Below are 17582 nucleotides of genomic sequence, written 5' to 3' on the forward strand. Positions count from 1 at the left end.
GCAGGTTAAAACTTCCTCCTACAGTGCCTGCACCCCATATGGGCACCAATTTGAGTCCAGGCTGCTACACTTCCGATCCAGCTCTCTGCTATGGCCTGGGAAAGCTGTACAAGATAGCCCAAGTCCTTGGGCCCCTGTGCCCACGTAGCAGACTCAGAAGAAGCTCCTGGCTCTGGGCTTCACATCAGCACAGCTCCAGCGTTCGCAGCCATCTAGGGAGTGAACCAGTGGATGGAAGACCTCTCTCTCTCTCTATGCCTCTGTCTCTCTGAAACTCTGCCTTTCAAATAAATAAATAATTTTTTAAAAAATAAAATAAAATTGTTATAATCTGCAAAGACTTACATTTTGAGATCCTATCCCACACCATATAAAACATTAAAAAGGGGGCCAGCACTGTGGCTCGGTGGGTTAAAGCCCTAGCCTGCAGTGCTGGCATCCCATATGGGCACCAGTTTGAGTCCCAGCTGCCCCATTTCTGATCCAGCTCCCTGATAATGTGCCTGGGAAAGCAGGCACTGGATGGCCCCAGTGCTTTGGATGCTGCACCTGCATGCGTGACCTGGAAGAAGCTCCTGGCTCCTGGCTTCAGATCAGCTCAGCTCTGGCCATTGCAACCATTTTGGGGTTGAATGAGCAGATGGAAGACCTCTCTCTATGTCTCTACCTCTCTCTATAACTTGTTCAAATAAATAAAATAAATCTTTAAATAAATAAATGTACCATGTCCCATATTAAATACAATTTCTTTGGCCAAATTTTTGTTGAGTTTTACAACTTTGCTTTTGAGATTATTTTTCTGTAATTTATTTAATTTATTGGCTCTAATTTCTAAGAAAATATTGTACATGTTAGAGAAACTTTTTTGAACTTACAATTGTTTTCTAATGTGATGCAGGTTTTTTTTAATATTTACTTATTTATTTATTTGAGAGGTAGCGTTACAGAGAGAGGGAGAGACTGAGAGAGAGGTCTTCTATCAGCTGGTTCATTCCTCAAATGGCAGCAATAGCTGGAGCTGGGCTGATGCAAAGCCAGGAGCCAGGAGCTTCTTCTGGGTCTCCCACATGGGTACAAGAGCTCAAGCACTTAGGCCATCTTCCACTGCTTTCCGGGGTCATTAGCAGAGAGCTGGATGGGAAGTAGAGCAGCCAGGGCTCAAATTGGCACCCATATGGGATGCCGGCACTGCAGGCGATTGCTTTACACACTATGCCACGGCATTGGCCTCTCGGAAAAGAATTTTTAAAAGTGATCAACTGATGTTCTTTACTTAGAAGTTTGATATGAGTTATTTGCATAGTAGGAGGAGGCTTAACCTACTATGCCATAGTGCCGGCCCCAATGATGGAGTTTTTTAAACTTTAAATTTGTGTCTGCTACATGAGACATGCAAACTGAGCACACGATTGCATACAAAGAAATAATGAACAACTGCATTCATCTTTTTAGTGATGAGAAAGTAATGGTTTGAACAACTTACATCCCAGCATGTACATTTTGTTTATTATATTCAGACTTTTCACTGTGTTATGCTGTAAGCCTTCACAGTTTTTCTCATTTCAAAAAATGGCAAGTAGAAACCCTGTGGTGTTTGTTTGCATATAATATTTGCCTTTCAGCAGTGGAGTATCATGACTGGAGGGAGATGCCTATATTTAGCCAAATGCTGTACTCTAGGTCAGACCCCATAGTTGCTTAAGAGACACCTCCGTGCTATAGAGAGAGAGGATATTGTTTCCCTGGAAAGGAAGAGCAGAAAGCTGAGGAGGCCAAGACTGGGGTGTGCTGGGAATGTATTTCTGAGATGCTCACTGCTACTGCCATTTTTATTGAGCTGCTCTTCACTGACAGGTGCTTAAACTTGTCTTTGGCTCGCTGAGATGTTCTTGGGATTCCACAAGACTGGGCTCTGAGCCGGCACCATGGCTCACTTGGTTAATTCTCGGCCTGCAGTGCCGGCATCCCATATGGGCGCCGAGTTCTGGTCCCGGTTGCTCCTCTTCTGGTCCAGCTCTCTGCTGTGGCCCGAGAGGGAAGTGGAGAAATGCTTGTGACCTAAATGCTTGGGCCCTTGCACTTGCATGGGAGACCAGGAAGAAGCACCTCGCTCCTGGCTTCAGATCGCTGCACACCGGCCAAAGCGGCCATTTGGGGAATAAACCAACGGAACGGAGACCTTTATCTCTGTCTCTCTCTCACTGTCTATAACTCTACCTGTCAAAAAAAAAAAAAAAAAAAAAAGACTGGGCTCTGTCCACATAACCATGGGAGCTCTTTCCAGATCCACTCTCTTTTCTGAATGCCTAGAACAAATCAAAAATACAAACATAGCCAAATATCAACTAATAAGTAACTTTGAAACAAATCCTTTGTAAGCCATTTTACAAAAGATGTCTTTCTATAAATGCATTTATGGGGCCGGCACTGTGGCCTAATGGGTTAGGCCACTGCCTGCAGTGCCTGCATCCCATATGGGCACCGGTTTGAGTACCAGCTACTCTACTTCCAATCCAGCTCTCTGCTATAGCCTGGGAAAGCAGTAGGAGATGGCCCAAATCCTTGGGTCCCTGCACTTGTGTGGGAGACCTGGAAGAAGCTCCTGGCTCCTGGCTTCAGATCGGCGCTGCTTCGGCCGTTGCGACTAATCAGGGAGTGAACAAGCGGATGGAAGACCTCTCTCTTTCTGCCTCTCCTTCTCTCTCTACATAACTGTGACTTTCAAATAAATAAATAAATCTTAAAAAAAAACACATTTATAATATAAACCTCCAAACAGTAGACATTTGGCTATTTCCCATGGTCTCAAGCTGTTTGCAGTCTTAGCACAGATGAGGGACATGACACGTAGCCACCAGTTTCTGGCTGCCTGGAAGGGCTTCTCCTACAAGCAGCAGACTCCTATGCCTGCTAGTGACATCTTTGGGAGAGGAAGGGCTGGCGTTCGGTCCATGTGATAGAAGACACAGAGAGCTCCCTAAGTGATCCAATATCTGCCCTGTGCCCGTGAGTCTGCGCCTCTCCAACTTCAACCCTAGCAGAACTGGCCACTGCCAGCATCGCAATCTGCCTCCGAGTTGTGCTGAGCCCAGCCTTCAGGTGGATGCTCCCAGCCAAGACTCACACTGCAGGAGCACGAAGTTACAAAGGCAGGCCCTGTCCCAGGAGACATGGGACTGCTTTGACACGAGACTGTGGCTTGAGGGCTCCCTGACAGCCTTGTTGACCCCCTCCTCTGCACCTTAGCTCAGTGACCTAGGATGCCTTCCTCTCCCCTTCCACTCAGAGCCAGACTTGGATCATGGTGCATCAGCTCGCCGAGCCTGGCTGCCTTCCTCCCTGCTTGCTCTCACACAGGTGTTTCCCCTAATAAAATCCTTGCACGTTGAATCCCAATTTGGTAGCTGATTCTCAAAAGGCCCCAGAATAACACATTCTAAGTTGAGAACCACTGATTTAGACTCTTTTTTCAGAATTTTTGGCACTGCTTCTGAACTAGCTTAGAATACTCTATTGTACATGTTTTTTCAGAATATTCCTCTAGCCAGGTGGCTGCTTTTCTAGGAAGTTCTCTGTTACTGTATAAAATTTGCTCTCAAAATCAGTTCTTCCAGACTTACCTCCTCAGCATTAGTTCAACTAATTTGTAATTATTTTCTAAATGATGCTATATCCACAAAGCTATTTTAAAAAACTATTTTCGGCCAGCGCCGTGACTCACTGGGCTAATCCTCCGCCTGCGGCTCCAGCACACTGGGTTCTAGTGCCAGTCAGGGCACCGGGTTCTGTCCCGGTTGCCCCTCTTCCAGGCCAGCTCTCTGCTGTGGCCCGGGAGTGCAGTGGAGGATGGCCCAAATGGCCACAACATCCAGGGCTGGGCTGGGTTGATGCCAGGAGCCTGGAACTCCATCTCGGTCTCCCACATGGGTGGCAGGAACCCAAGTATGTGGGCCATCTTCCACTGCTTTCCCAGATGCATTAGAAGGGAGCTGGATCAGAAATGGAGAAACAAGGACTTGAACCTGTGCTCTGATATGGGATGCTGCATCATAGGCAGCTGCTCAATCCACCACATCACAGTGCTGGTCCCGAGGTGGTGATTCTTAACCTCAGACTCTTCAGACAGGGGCTCAGCACTCACCCCACAAAAGGACACAGGTATGTAAAATTGTATGCAAAACCCCCAGGTTGAGGATCTTTCTAATGTATTTGAGGATGTCCTAGTTGTTGCTCTTAATTTTATATACCTAGCTCCCTAATCTAAGCTGCTTTGGGGCAGGGAAATTAAAATTTGTTGGCAATGCTGATTCTTTAGAACCCAATAAAATCAACAGAAATGCCAGATATCAGACTGTATAGCTTATATTTAACTATGATGGTCATTTCTTCATATAATCTTCCTGTCTGAAGCAGAGAATGTATGCAGTAAAGTACCGAAGGTAATGTGAGAATATGGAATGCGAGTGCTGGAGTTGGATTTACTGGATTTAAATTCCACACTGCCATTCTTTAAACATAACACACTTGCTGTTGCACTTGCTGTTCCCTCATCTGAGATATCTATTCCTTCAAACAGTCACATGGTTCATTCCCTCTCTTCTTCAGATCATTTCTCAAGTGTGGCTTTGACAGAGGGGCCTTCCCACCTACTCTCCATCCCTCTCTACCCCTGACTCTACTTCATATTTCTGCCTAGAGTTTATGGCCATCTATATGTTATTTTATTTATTTACTGTGTGCCCTACTAAAAATCTTTAAGTTCCATGTAAGCAAGGATTTTATGTGCACAGACTCACACATCATCAACTCCATGTAAGAACAGTGCCTTGCACATAGTAGGTGCTTAATATTTATTAAGTAAATTGTAGAATCTTCAGAAAGTATATATCTTGGAATATTTGTACAGAAGGAAACTACTTATAGTTTAAAACATGTTTAACTAATAGTATGCCATTCATTTTTAATAAAATAGCTAAGTGACTTTTCTACCTTTTTAAGGTAAACAAATTTCATGTAATTCACATACACAGATTTAGGAACACTGGAATATTTCCCACCCTACCATCTCTCCTGCCCACACTCCCACCTTCCTCCTCCTCTGCCCTCTCTTATTCACTCTTGTCATTTTTACAAAGATCTACTTTTTGCTTACTTTATACTCATAAGATTAACCCTACACTACGTTAAGAACCCAACAAATAGTAAAGAAGAGAAAAACACTGTTCTTCAACAGTAGAGACAAGGACTGTAAACAATTATTGAATCTCAAAAAGTAAATTTCATTCCTATACATTTTTGGTGTTCTATTAACATAGATCAGGAAAAACATGGTATTTGTCTTTTTGGGACTGGTTTATTTAATTAAGTATAAAAGTTACCACTTGCAACCATTGTGTTGCAAAAGACAGGATTTTGTTCTCTTTTATGGCTGAATAGTATTTCATTATATATGTATTTTCAACATAATTTCTTTATCTGGTCATCAGGTGATGCACATCTGGATTGATTCAATATCTTAACTATTGTGAATTGAGCTGCAATAAACATGGTGATACAAATAACTCTTTCATATGATGATTCTATTTCCTTGGGTAAATTCCCAGGAGTGGGATGGTTGGGTCACATAGTAGATCTATTTTTGGATTTCTGAGGAATCTCCATACTGTCTTCCACAATGGCTGTACTAGTTTACATTCCCACCAACAGTGGATTAGGGTACTGTTCCCCCCACATCCTCACCAGCAGTTAAATGACTTTTTCAAGTAACTTTTTTTCTACTATGTATCTCATAAATGCAACATTAGGAACCTAGTCAAAGAAGATACCTTTATCTACAGAAATAGTTTGGAAGAAGGACATATTCAATTATCTCAGGGTTCCAATAAAACTTCCTTCAGTAAATGTATCTAAGACAGTATTAGTTACTCCAATTGATATTTACATTGGGCTTACTATTCAAAATGCTCTACGCATGTAAACTCATTTCATCTCTAATAGTCCTTTGTCACTGGTACAAATATTGTCCCCATTTCACAGATAAAGAAGACAAGGCACAGAGAACTATCAGAAGTTGTCACCCAATTAACAAACAACAGAACCAGGAATCAGACACAGGGTTTATGCAACCTGTCCTAGACCCAAGCTCTTATCAAATACCCTAGTATGCCTTCTTTGTACATGAAAGAGAAAAGCTGGAGTTTATAGCAGCTGCAATATTGATGTTTCCATTACTTGCACTTTCTCCTTACAAGGTGAACATACCATTGCTGTGGTTGTTCAAAGTGCCCAAATTGTCTTTTATAGAACTTCAAGAAAAAAACTAAAAGGTTAATTGCTTAAACCATGGACAATTTCAAAGCATTAATACGGAATGATCAATGGCCGCCTCATTTCTTCCCCCTCCTAAGCAGCTTATTTATACACAGACTGCACCACACTGAATTTTCAAAATCACCCTTGCAGTTCAGTTTGGGAACATATTTCCATAATAAAAGCAATTAGCTTGTGGGATGGTTTTTCTGCAAGAACGTAGCAAAGTCTCTACAGTTTTGGGACTGGATAGTCTCACTGGACCAGCATTGTTTTAGATAGGAGAATCCAGGGCAAGCAACCCCTGGGCTCACAGTTTCTCCATTTCTAGATGGTGCTGCTCTGGCCAGATGAGAAGGGCCTCCCAGGACATCAGATTCTTTTCTGAAGTAGACATCACTGGTTTTGGTTTTTGTTTTTTACTGATTCCAGATATCCAATGATTTTGAGAAGTAGACTTACTCTGATTATAATGTACAGTACACAGGAATTTTTGCCAAATCCATCTGGGAAAACAACTTGGCAGTATTGCTAGTTTTCAAAAGCAGGTGTGAAATAAATGTATGGTTTATGAAGTGATGAGTACCGAAGCCAGGCTTTCCGATGACCATTGTTTGCTCTGCAGCATCATGTGCCAGGAATCCATGCAAACATAGGCTGTAGATTTCAAGTGCCTCTGTAAATAGCTAGTTGTGTATCCTGCCAATTCTGCTTCATTTTCTGGTGCAAATGACAGCTGTGCCAGTAAGTGTCTGTGGCTTTAACTGAATTGCATTGCATTCTTTTTTTATACTAGTAATTTCGGATTTCAGAAGAGTGAAGGTGTTGAAAAGAGTTCACAGATTTTGAAATTTCCCATTAACATTTTGAAAGAGCAAAGAGTTTGACATTTCTCCCAAAGCAGCTGCTTTAAGTCGCTATTGATTGCCTTGACATCTAGTTCTAGAAATAAACAGAACTCCTATCTCACTAGTGTTCAAACCATGACTTAGCACAAATTTTTAGATAAGTAGGTCTATCCCTAGATTCCAAAGAGCTAACTGAATTGTGGGCTTTAATGGTGAGCTGTAGGCCTAACATCTTTGGTTATCACCATCTCACCTTCTCTGGACAGTAAGTAGAGCATTAAAAACAAAATCCAAAAAGTCCCTTTCCATTATAATTCTCAGCCCATGGAGCGAAAACTTCAAAGTTGGGTCCCAGCACTTCATTTCTACTTTACATTTAAGGACTCATGAACTTCCCAGTGATCTGATTTTATGCTTGCTCCTGAGTTGTACATGTGATTCAGGTTAAACCAACCAGAGCATATCAACTCCCTGACCAATCAGACAACTCAGAGCTTGAAGGATGCAGTGTGGAAACATGAAGCCTGAAACTACTGCAGATGTTTTTATTACCATAGAGAAAATCATTCTGAAAAAGAAGCCAACACATGGGAAGACAGAGCTGAAAAATCATGAGGGAAAAAGCCTGATTACTGATGACATCAAACCACTTGAAGCCTGCACTACCTCCATACTTCTCACTGATGTGAGACATGGAATTTCTTTTATTTTAGGTTTGAGTTGTGGCTTCTGTTACTTTTAAACTGTAAGCACAGATGGCGGAATAGGGAATGACATACTGCACTAGGCTAGGAATAAATAGTAAAAAAAAAAAAAAAAAAAAGCACAGGAACTGCACTCTCAGGGTAGAATTGAGAGAAAACTGTACTGGAAATTCTACAAAAGGAAGAGGAACGTCATGACCTGTGTGGAAGGTGCAGCACGAACCCAGACACAACACACAACTGCAGCATCCAAGAGCTGGAGTGGGTGGCAGCTTGGAGATGGACGTGAGACCAGACTGTAGCAACCCATGGTGATACTGTTGGAGGGAGAGCATGGTGTGAGCCTGGCCTATAGCCCTAGGGGCTAGCAGTTACCCGCGGACCCAGTGGAAGTAAAGGGGGCACATTTATCTCACCCCATCTTCTCCACAATGGTGCCTGCTGCCAAGCTGAGAGGATGGGTGCCACTTGGGCTTGGGCAGCAGCCGTGGAAGCTCTCGTGCACGTGCACAGCATCTGGCTGAAAGAGGACACCATCTTCTTGGCAGTACAGGCAGCAGTGGCAGGAAGAGAGCAAAATTCAGCCAGTGGCTCTTGTATATTCGTGTGATCCAGAAATTCTAGCGTAGGCCGGCGCCGCGGCTCACTAGGCTAATCCTCCGCCTGCGGTGCCGGGTTCTAGTCCCGGTCAGGGCACCGGATTCTGTCCCGGTTGTCCCTCTTCCAGGCCAGCTCTCTGCTGTGGCCTGGGAGTGCAGTGGAGGATGGCCCAAGTGCTTGGGCCCTGCACCCACATGGGGGACCAGGAGAAGTACCTGGCTCCTGGCTTCGGATCGGCGCAGCGCACAGGCCGTAGCAGCCACTTGGGGGGGTGAACCAATGGAAAAAGGAAGACCTTTCTCTGTCTCTCTCTCTCTCACTGTCTAACTCTGCCTGTCAAAAAAAGAAAGAAAAGAAATTCTAGCAGAGGGAAAAATCCACAGACCCCACTGACTTTGAGCCTGGCTGGGAGGACTGACAGGTGGCTGGGTACCCATTTAGGGTTGTGAGGCTCAGCCGGCCTCTAAATATACCTCAGGTTCCAGGGCTCAAGCCAACTAGGAAGAGCTGCCTAAGGGAACATCTGTCTCTCTGTGGACTCAACAGGCTGGCAGGGAAGAGTGGAACCTCTGTACCCAACAGATGTGGGTGCTCTGTGTGCTGAGACTGTGGAGACTCAGTGGCTGCATCAGAGGGTGCAGGGTGTAGCTGGGTCTCTGGGCAATCACTGGTTGTGGCTCCACACACTCAGGAGCTCCTTGGTTGCCTGGGGCAAGTCACTGCAACAGGAACAGCACTCAGAATAAGGACTATGCAGATCATTTGTCCAGTTCATATGGTGACACAGATGAGTATTGAAGTCACTGGGGGTTAACACCCAGGCATTGCTCAGCTTAGAAAAGAGGAGGTGAGGGGCTAATCACACCAACAGATATAACCATTCCCCCTCTTCTGTTGACAAGAGGAGATCTACCATGCCCAACTTGGGTGTTATCCTGGATACTCGCCCCTGGCCACACCCACCACACAACTCTTGTTATTCACTGAAAGTGCAGACATTCCACTAAGCCATAGAGGTATAGTTCAAAGATAAAAGCCATCAGAGGACAAAACCAAGCAAATAACTCCACAAATGCCTAAAAATAAACACAGAAGTTCAAGAAACAAGAATAAGGAAGACATCATGACCCCTTCAAAAAAGAACACAACATTTCAATATTAGAATGTGAAGATGAAGAAATTGAGGAAATGCCAAAAGAGAATTCAAAAAATGAATTATAGGATTACTCAAAAACAAATCCATGAACTAAAGGAAACCATAAATGACATGAATGAAAATTGTTCCCATGAGATTGAGATTTTAAATAAAAATCAAAATGAAATATTAGAAATGAAGAATTCAATAGATCAAATAAAAAAGGTAGTGGAAAGCCTTAAAAACAGACTTGGTGAGGCAGAAGAAAGAATATGTGAACTAGAAAACAAATATTTGGGAATCTTTCAGTCACACCAAAAAAAAATTTTTTTTAATGAAGAAGAGATTAGAAACTTAAAAACAAATTTGAAGACTTATGGGATACTATCAAATAACATACAGGTCTTAGAAATTCCTAAGGTGTGGAAAGAGAAGACAGACTAGAAGGCCTATTTAGGGAAATAATTACAGAGAACTTTCCCAATCTGGAAAAAGAAAAGGACATCCAAGTACAGGAAACATATAGAACTCCTAACAGACATGACCAGAAAAGATCTTCACCACGACACACTGCAAACTTTCAACAGTAAAAAAAAGGATTCTAAAATATGCATGAGAAAAACATCAGGTTACTTTCAAAGGATCTCTAGTTAGACTCACAGGTGACTTCTCATCTGAACTCCACAGACTAAGCGACAATGGCAAGACATAGTCTAAGTCCTAAGAGAAAAAAAACTGTCAACCCAGAATACTTTACCCTACAAAGCTCTCATTTACGAATGAAGGTAAAATAAAGACCTTCTATAACACATAGAAAATGAAAGAATTTGTGACCACTCATCCACTTTTTTTTTTTTTTTTTGACAGGCAGAGTGGACAGTGAGAGAGAGAGAGACAGAGAGAAAGGTCTTCCTTTTGCCGTTGGTTCACCCTCCAATGGCCGCTGCAGCCGGCGCACCGCACTGGTCTGAAGCCAAGTGCCATGGTGCTTCTCATGGTCTCCCATGCGGGTGCAGGGCCCAGGTACTTGGGCCATCCTCCACTGCACTCCCGGGCCACAGCAGAGAGCTGGCCTGGAAGAGGGGCAACCGGGACAGAATCCGGCGCCCTGACCGGGACTAGAAGCTGGTGTGCCGGCACCACAGGTGGAGGATTAGCCTAGTGAGCACCAGCCCCACTCATCCACCTTTACAAAAGATGCCTAAGAATGTGCCATACATAGAAACACAGAAGGATAGCCATCATTATGAAAGAATGTGAAGGCAGAAAATCCCCCAGTAAAGGTACAAAAGAAATCCAAGGTAAACAATAAGAATATTTATGGAAAATGGCAGGGCCAAGTCATTACTTACCAATAGTCACCTTGAATGTAAATGGACTCAACTCTCCAGTTAAAAGATATAGACTAGCAGAATGGATTAAAAAACAAGATCTATCTATTTTCTGCCTATAAGAAACACATCAACAAAGATACAGGCAGGCTGAAAGTATAAGGATGGAAAAAGATACTCCATGCTAACTAACGGAAAGCTTAACTTAAACTTAAAAAAAAAAGTAATAGGATATTTCACCATCCCAAAATCATCAATGGACAGATCAACTAGACAGAAAAATCAAGACAGAAACACTATGCACCAAATGGACCTAACTGATATCTACAGAAATTTTCACCCCACAGCTGCAGAATACACATTCTTCTCAGCAGTACATGAAACTTTCTCTAGGATAGACCATATGCTAGGCCATAAAGCAAGTCTCAGCAAATTCAAAAAAAATCAAAATCTTACCATGCATCTTCTCTGACCACAATAGAATGAAGCTGGAAATCAACTCAAGAATCTCTAGATCATACACAAACACATGCTCCTGAATGAACAGTGGTTCATAGAAGAAATCAAAAGAGGAATGAAAAGATTTCTGGAAATGAATGAAGATGACAATACATCATATATGTATTAGAGGGAAGTTTATAGCAATTGGCACCTATATGAAAAAACTGGAAATGTACCAAATAAATGAGCTATCACTGCATCTCAAGAATCTAGAAAAACAGCAACAAACCAAACCCCAAATGAGTAGGAGGAAAAAATAATTAAAATTAGAGAAGAAATAAACAAAGCTAAAACTAAAAGATCAGCAAAATAAAGAGTTTTTCTTGAAAAAATAAACAAAACTCATACACCATTGGCACAACTAACCAAAAAAAAATCCAAATCAAGAAAATCAGAGATGAACAAAAAAAGTAACAACAGATACCAAAGAAGTAAAAAGAATCATCAGGAATTACTACAAAGAGCTGTATGCCAACAAATTGGGAAACCTAGAAAAAATGGATAGATTCTTGGACACATACAAACCACCAAAATTGAGTCATTAGGATATAGAAAACCTAAACAGATTAATAACCAAAATGGAGATTCAATCAGTAATAAGACCCTCCCAATAAAGAAAAGCCCAGGACTGGATGGCTTCACTGCTGAATTCCACCAGACATTTAAAAAGAACTAATTCCAATTTTTCTCAAACTATTCAGAGCAACTGAAAGGGAGGGAATCCTCCCAAACTCCTTCTCTGAAAGCTGCATCACCTTAAATCCTAAACCAGAAGAAGAAAAAATAGAGAAAGAGAGCTATAGACCAATATCCCTGATGAACATAGATGCAAAAATTTTCAACAAAATATTAGCTAATTAAATCCAACAACACATCAGAAAGATTCACCCAGACCAAGTGGAGTTTATCCCTGTTATGCAGGGATGGTTCAACATTCACAAATCAATCAATGTGATACATCACATTAACAAATTGAAGATAATAAAGCATATGGTTATCTCAATGCATGCAGAGAATCATTTGATAAAATACAATATCCCTTCATGATGAAAACATTAAGCAAATTGGGTATAGAAGGAACATTCCTCAACACAATCAAAGCAATTTATGACAAGCCCATGGCCAGCATCCAATTGAATGAGGAAAAGCTGGAAGCATTCCCTCTAAGATACAGAACCAGACAAGGATGCTGACTCTCATCATTGCTATTCAATATAGTCCTGGAAGTTTTAGCCAGAGACATTAGGCAAGAATAAGAAATCAAAGGGATGCAAATTGGGAAGGAGGAAGTCAAACTATCCCTACTTGCAGATGACTTGATTGTATATATATGGTATCCAAAAGACTCCACTGAGAGACTATCAGAGCTCATCAAAGAAATTGGTAAAGTGGCAGAATATAAAATCAACACACAAAAATCAATAGCGTTTGTATGTGCAGACAATGCCATGCTGAGAAAGAACTCTTAACAATTGCTATAAATCAATTACTATAAAAAATTAAATACTTTGGAATAAACAAACAAAGATGTGAAATATCTCTAATGAAAATTGCAAAACATTAAAGAAAGAAGTATAAGAAAACATTAAAATATGAAAAAACCTTCCATATTCATGGATTGGAAGAATCAATATCATCCAAATGTCCATACTACTGAAAACAATTTATAGGTTCAATGTGATCCCAATAAAAAAACCAACAATATTTTTCTAAGATCTAGAAAAAAATGATGCTAAAATTATAAGAAACACAAGAGACCACAAATAGCAAAATCAATCGTATACCACAAAAAACAAAGTCATTATACAATCTTATAAAACAAAAACAAAGGCAGTTAAAAGCAAAACAGCCTGGTACTGGCACATAAACAGACATTTAGATCAATGGAATAGAACAGAAACTCCAGAAATCAATCAACGTATCTACAATCACTTGTCTTTGACAAAGGAGCTAAAATCAATCTCTGAAGCAAGGAGAGTCTCTTCAACAAATGGTGCTGGGGAAATTGGAGCTCCATGTGCAGAAGTAAGAAAGTAGACCCTTACCTTACACCTTACACAAAAATCCATTCAAAATGGATCAAATACCTAAATCTATGACCTGATACCATCAAATTACTAGAGAACATTGGGGAAACTCTGCAAGACTTAAGCATAGGCAAAGACTGCTTGGAAAAGACCCCAGAAGCACAGGCAATCAATATAAAAATTGACAAATGAGATTACTTCAAGCTGAGAATCTTCTGCACTGCAAAAGAAACACTCAGCAAAATGAAGAGGCAACTGACAGAATGAGAGAAAATATTTGCAAGCTATACAACTAATAAAGGGTGAATATCCAGAGTCTATAAAGAGCTGAAGAAATTGGGCAAAGGACATGAGTGGGCATTTTTCAAGACAGGGAATTCAAATGGCCAACAGACATTTACAAAAATGCTCAGGATCACTGGCTATCAGGGAAATGCAAATAAAAATCACAATGAGGTTTCACTTCACCCTAGTTAGAATTGCTCTCATACAGAAATCAATAAACAACAAATGCTAGTTGGGGCTGGCACTGTGGTGCAGTGGGTTAAACCCCTGGCTTGCCACACTGGCATCCCATATGGGTGCCAGTTCAAGTCCTATCTGCTCTACTTCCAATCCATCTCTCTGCTAATGTACCTGGGAAAGCAGTTGAAGATAGCCCAAGTCCTTGGGCCCCTGCACCCACATGGGAGCCCTAGAAGCTCCTGGTTCCTGGCTTTGCATCAGCTCAGCTCCAGCCATTGCAGCCATTTGGGAAGTGAACCAGTGCAGGGGATACCTTTCTCTCTTTCTCACTCTCTGTCTCTACTTCTCTCTGTAACTCTGTCTTTCAAATAAATAAAATATTTTTTAAAAAAAAATGCTGGTCCACTATTGGTGGGAATGTAAACTGGTGCAGCCACAGTGGAAGACAGTATAGAGATATCTTAGAAATATGAATATAGTCCTACCATATGATCCAGCCTTCCCACTCCTGGGAATTTGTTCAAATGAAAAGAAATCAGCATATGAAAGAGTTACATGTACCCTCATGTGCATTGAGGCTCGAAGGAAGGAAGGAAAGAAGGAAGGAAGGAAGGAATTATGGTATATATACACTATGGAGTATTACTCAGCTGTAAAAAAAAATGAAATACTGTCTTTTACAATAAAATGGATGCAATTAGAAACCATTATATTTAGTGAAATAAGCCAGTCCCCGAAAGACAGATACCTTATGTTTTTCCTGATCTGAGGTAACTAATAGAGTGCCTAAAATATAATTTATTGGAGGGAAATGGACATTTTAAGATTTGATGATGGTTTACAGCCCTTTTCTATTGAAGAACAATGTTTTGGTTTGGTTTCGTTTTTTCATCAGACTATTTGCTGAATCCTTTTACCTAGTGTAGGGTTAACTTTACACTCATCAGGTAAATTGTGTGGGGAGCAATCCGGACTAGACTGAATTACTGGAATTAAGACTTATTCTATGCATCTGCTCTCCCACAATATGGCGCTGAGAAGAGAAGTAAACAGCTTCTACACAGCTGCCTCCAGTTCAGCTAATAAACTGTAGGACTTGCTCCTGATTGGAGGAGAGCAGCGTACTCGGCGTGTGGGCAGCCGAGTTAGGATTGGCGGAGCAGGACTATAAAGGAGGAGAGAGACGGCATGCACCGGGGAACATCTAAAGGGAACATCTAGCTGAAGGAACACCTGTGCAGCCCCCGAAGAGAGCCGGCCGGCGGTGTGCCGCTCCCCTGCGGAAGTGGGGAATGCGGCCAGGGGGAACTGCCCTTCCACGGAGGTGGAAGGGATAGTAGCCAACCCGGGAAGAACCAGCAGCAAACCCAGGGAGGGCCGAGCAGATGAAAGAACAGCGCAGGGTTTAGTGTCGTTCCTCCACGAAGAGGGGGAGCGACAAATTGGAAGTAGATCTTTGTAAAAATTAAGGGTAGAGGGGCCGGAGCTGTGCTGCAGCGGGGTTAACGCTCTGGTTTGAAGTGCCAGCATCCCATATGGGCGCTGGTTCTAGTCCCGGTTGTTCCTCTTCCAACCCAGCTCTCTGCTATGGCCTGGGAAAGCAGTACAAGATGGCCCAAGTCCTTGGGCCCCTGCACTCACATGGGAGACCCAGAAGAAGCTCCTGGCTTGGATACGCCTTCAGACTGGCACAGCTCAGGCCGTTGCGGCCATCTGGGGAGTGAACCAGTGGATGGAAGACCTCTCTCTCTGTCTCTACTTCTCTGTAACTCTGTCTTTCAAATAAATAAAATAAATCTTTTAAAAAAAATTTAAGGGTAGAAATCGGAGAGGGAAGAGGAAGAAGGATTAAAACATGTGGGGGAGGGAGGAGAGGGTGGACAGTATCACTATGTTCCTAAATCTGTATATATGATATACAGGAAACTTGTATAACTTAAATAAAATGTTTTAAAAATACAAGAATTGCAAGTACAAAAGACTTTCTAATGATAGTCTTTTACAAGGTCTAAACTAGTGCAGAGGAAGTTTCTTAGTATTGGAAACTTCTCTGCCTCATTCTAGAAAGTAGGAAGCTTCTGGCTGCCAGCAATAGAATATCTGTCTAAAAGTGGCTTAAACAATAATATCCAGGACCCACCATGACACAAAATATGAATGGACCTCCTGGGAGTTACATAGCATAGAGGTTTTTCTAAATCTATTTATATTATCACTAACACAAATCTCAGAAGTAGAACCGATGCAGGTTGGCTGATTTAGCAACTCACCAAAATCCTTTAAGACCTACACTTTTTCATCCTTTCATTCTCCATCCACAGTAGGTTGGCCTGGTCTCATACTTCCAAGATGGTTTAGAGGGAGAAAAAATTTTCTCAGAAGAAAACATTACCTCGCATCTTCTTGATCAGAACTGGGTCACTTGCCCACTCCAAAGCAAAAATAAATGGGACTGGATGAATCTAAATTCATATTTTGGGACTCAGGAGAGATCCTACCTTCATTGTACACATCACTACCTACAATCTGAACAAAATTGGGGTTTTCAGCAAGGCTGCATTGGCAACTAATAGCATTTGCCATATCACCAAGGTTATCATACAAGGATCAGTACGGTCGTGGACGGTGGTGTAGCAGTTCAGAAGCCTGCTTGAGATGCTCACATCCATATCGGAGTGCCTGGGTCTGAGTCTGGGCTCTCCTTCTGATTCCATATCCTGCTAATGTGCACCACAGAAGACACAAATAATGGTTCAAGTGCTTGGGTCCTTGCCACCCAAATGGGAGAATCAGATTGAATTCCCAGCTTCTGGCTTTGGCCTGGCCCAGTTCCAGCTGTTACCGGCATTTAGGGAATGAAGCAGCTGATAGAAGATCTCTGTCTTTGTGTGTATATATCTCTTTCTCTATCTCTGCCTTTCAGATAAATTTATAGATAAAAGATTTTTAAAAAAGAGACGAGTCACTAATATAATAGAAATATATATATACCAAATATATAACTATACATATATATAGGCATATCCACATATAGATAAAAACAAACAAGCTTATATTATACCTTGAAAGAAGTTTTTCTGTGAAAATGTTCGAAGTGCAGTCATATAGTAAAAAGAAAAAAGTGACATTAAAATTCAAGCTTTATTTTCAGGTTATTATATGTCAAATATGTCTCAATAAAGCTGTTAAAGTATTCAAACTGTTATTTGTTTTTAAATATTTTATTTATTTATTTATTTTAAGAGGTCAAGTTACAGGTAGAGAGAGAGGGAGAGACAGAAAGAGAGTCTTCCATCCTCTGGTACACTCCCCAAATGGCCACAGTAGCCAGAGCTGGGCCAATCAGAATCCAAGAACCAGGAGCCAGGAGCTTCTTCTGGATCTCCCACACAGGTGCAGGGGCCCAACACTTGGGCCATCTTCTACTGCTTTCCCAGGCCATAACAGAAAGATGGATTGGAAGAGGAGCAGCCAGGAATCAACCGGCACCCATATGAGATGCTGGCACCACAGGCAGAGGTTTTAGCCCAGCGCCAGCCTCTCAAGTTGTTATTTCAGGTAGAAACATAGCCGTTTTACCTGATCAATGTTTGATTAAAACACAAAGCTCTGGAACTGGGTGAATTCAACATTAGAGGTATTATTAAACAGACAAAAAATGT

The sequence above is a fragment of the Oryctolagus cuniculus genome, chromosome 4 (assembly GCF_051225735.1).
Source record: "Oryctolagus cuniculus isolate XC-2025 breed Fujian yellow rabbit chromosome 4, ASM5122573v1, whole genome shotgun sequence".
Classification (NCBI taxonomy): Eukaryota; Metazoa; Chordata; class Mammalia; order Lagomorpha; family Leporidae; genus Oryctolagus; species Oryctolagus cuniculus.